We start from the raw sequence: 2,928 nt of genomic DNA, 5'->3' as shown, positions 1-2,928 counted from the left end.
AAGACCCATATTGTCGTTGAATGCTCGAAATGTCGAAATGAGGAGTAGATTAAACAGCCGACAACTGATGCAGGGCCGTTCTCTGTGTTTACTCGTCCCGTTCTCCATTTTTTTGTCTCTCTTCGTTGCGTATTTAACTCGTTCGTTATCATACTTCATGTTTACACATCTGGTGACGTCATGTACCCATATATGCATATATATATATATATATATATATATATTATACATATTACTATTTAATTGAATTCCACGCATCCATTTCCAAGTATATATATACATGTATATATATAACGGGAAGGTTTACGAAAATAAACAAAAGACGAAGGCAGGTGGAGTACAAACAAATAATGTATTAGTATGGCGCTCAGGAATAGAAATAAAACAAGTCTTTTACGTTTCGAGCCTACGCTCTTCAACAGAAAGATACACAGAAAAGAAACAAGGAGAGAAACAAGGAGAGAAAAAAATGGCTTGTAGGGGCTAACAATCCAACATGGCGTTCTGATTTCAGAAGTCAGAGATCGGAGGTCAAACGTTAGAGGTCAGACGTTAGACGCTAGAGGGATATTAGGGGAGATAACAAGGTCAAGTGACCTCGCTCCAACCTGTGCATAAGAGAGTATGTATGTGCATGTGGAAGAGGGCTGGTGGTTTGGACGTGTGTATGTATGTATGATGTGATGTGTAATGTCGTATGGTGTAGTGTAGTGTGGTGTGGGGGAGAGTGTGGTGTGGTGTGGTGTGGGGGAGAGTGGGGTGTGGTGTGTGGGGAGATTGAGAGGGTGAGGGGGAGAGGGGGAAGAAGAGAGAGGAGGGGATGAGGGGGGAGGGGAGATGAGGGAGAGGGGAGGAGGAGGGAAAGGAGAAGGAAGGAGAGGAGGAGAAGAGAAGGAGGAGGAGAGGAGAAAGGAGAGGAGGAGAAGGAAGAGGAGGGGAGGAGAAGGGAAGGGAGAAGGAGAGGAGGGGAGAGGGAGAGGAAGGGAAATTAGGGGAGAGGGAGAGGAGGACGAGGAGAAGAGAGAGGGGGAAGAGGGAAGAAGAGAGAAGAAGAAGAGGGAAGAGGAGGGAAAAGAGAGTAGGGGTGAAAAGATGAAGGACCGAAGAGAAGTAAGGAGTCGGGGGGGGTTAGATGAAAAGGGGGGAGAATTGAGACTAAATGGCGTAAAAGAGCGAAGAGAGAAGATTAATCCATATTCACGGCGCAAACGGGAATCCGGATGGCCTCTGTGCAAGGACAATCCGAATACAAATTGCAAGGAGTGACCGGTGGAGCGGAAATGGCGTGAGGTCGGTGTATCATTGGCAAGGCGCATGTTCCGGAGGTGTTCCGCGAACCGGTCAGCCGATGTACAGGGAATGGCAGAGAGAGCAGGAGATGCAATAGATGATATTGCTGGAGGTGCAGGTGAAGGAGTCGAGGATGTGATACGGTCGGTGATGGGTGCCAGTGAGGAGGGTGGTGTTGGAGAGGTAAGGGCAAGTGCGGCAACGTGGGCGGAAGCAGGAGAACGAGCCAGGTTGGGAGGTAGTCAGGGAAGAAGCTGGGGACCAATAGGGGTCTCGTAGGTTGTTATGGGCTCGTTTGCAAAGAAGAGGGGAGGGGGTCGGGTGGTCGGTTAGAGAGAGAGTGTGTGAAGTGGAACGGGAGTGTTGAAGTGGACGGGGGACGTAAGGGAGTGGAAAAGGGGAGGGCGGGGAACTGCGGGGGGGGGTTCGGGGGAGAGAGCAATGCACGGTCTACGGAACGTGCTCCTCCAAGGTCGGCGTGTGGTATAGTGGTGAGGGGGGATATCCACGTAGGATGAAGTTGGCGAGCCATGAGTTGAGGACTGAGTCTCAAGTCATGGTCGTCACTACAGAGCCTACGTAGACGGAGGAATTGGGAATAGGGGATGGAAAGCTTAGTGTGTTTGGGGTGGGAGGGGAAGAGAGTTTAGGTATGAGTGTGAGTCTGTGTTGTTTGTAGTGAGTGGAGGTGGTAAGAGTGGAGTGATGAATGCTGACGAAATGTCCGAGGAAGGAGACAGAGGTGTAGGAGATAGTGGAGGTGAAGTGGAGGGCAGGATGGAAGGATTGAACGAAAGAGAGGAAGGAATCTAGATGTTCACGGGAGAGTGAGGTGGCACCGATAATGTCGTCAATGTAATGACCGTATAGTTCGGGAGTGGGACCAGTGAAATTAGAGAATATTTGGGCCTCAACATACATTACTGTATTGGCTGAACATTCTGATGTTGTTACATACTACTGGTCAAAATGCATTTCCTTCCATTATTGTTGTAGCATTTGAATGACACCACCACGCTGGCTTGTCGGATAGATCAACACTCACACTGACCCGGACGCCACTCTATCGCTGGTTTACGTACTTACTGTCGAGTGGTGTGGGAATCGGAACCCCACTCTTTCTTCACACCACACACACACACACACAACACACACGCACGCGCAAGTACAAGCAAGCACACAACCACACATGCGTACGCACTCGCGCACACACACACAGTACACACATACGCACCCATACAACACACACACGCACACATACAAACACACATACACTCAAGCACCTATACATACACACACACACACACACACACACACATATACACATGACCAAATGAAAGATCAACACAACTGCGATAACAAAAGACACCATACTTTCAAAATAAGAAAACCTCAGATGGAAAATGCATTATAAAAGTTACCATTATCTTTTGCTGTATTAAGCAGAATAGGGAAACGGGTTCTTACTCACCCCCTCCCCATACACTGTCGCATACATTCACTTTATGAAACATACACATACATAAATACATGTGTGTGTGTGTGTGCGTGGGTGTCTACATATACGCACTGACCTACTCAATCTTTGGAAGCGTATATTGTTTTATGCGAAGAAAGGCTTGTATTAAGCATTTCCTA

General features: G+C 48.0%; 1 long non-coding RNA gene across 1 annotated transcript in view; it reads left to right on the top strand.

Moving 5' to 3' along the window:
* The first annotated feature begins 1,572 nt into the window (after positions 1-1,572).
* The window catches only part of LOC118760882, an 8,354-nt gene continuing 6,998 nt past the window's right edge, over positions 1,573-2,928 (top strand). The window contains exon 1 of the long non-coding RNA XR_004997015.1: positions 1,573-1,583. This is a non-coding gene — a long non-coding RNA (uncharacterized LOC118760882). The remainder of the gene's footprint in view (positions 1,584-2,928) is intronic.

Source organism: Octopus sinensis, unplaced genomic scaffold (genome assembly GCF_006345805.1).
Source record: "Octopus sinensis unplaced genomic scaffold, ASM634580v1 Contig01260, whole genome shotgun sequence".
Classification (NCBI taxonomy): domain Eukaryota; kingdom Metazoa; phylum Mollusca; class Cephalopoda; order Octopoda; family Octopodidae; genus Octopus; species Octopus sinensis.
This window is presented reverse-complemented; position numbering and strand designations above follow the sequence as displayed.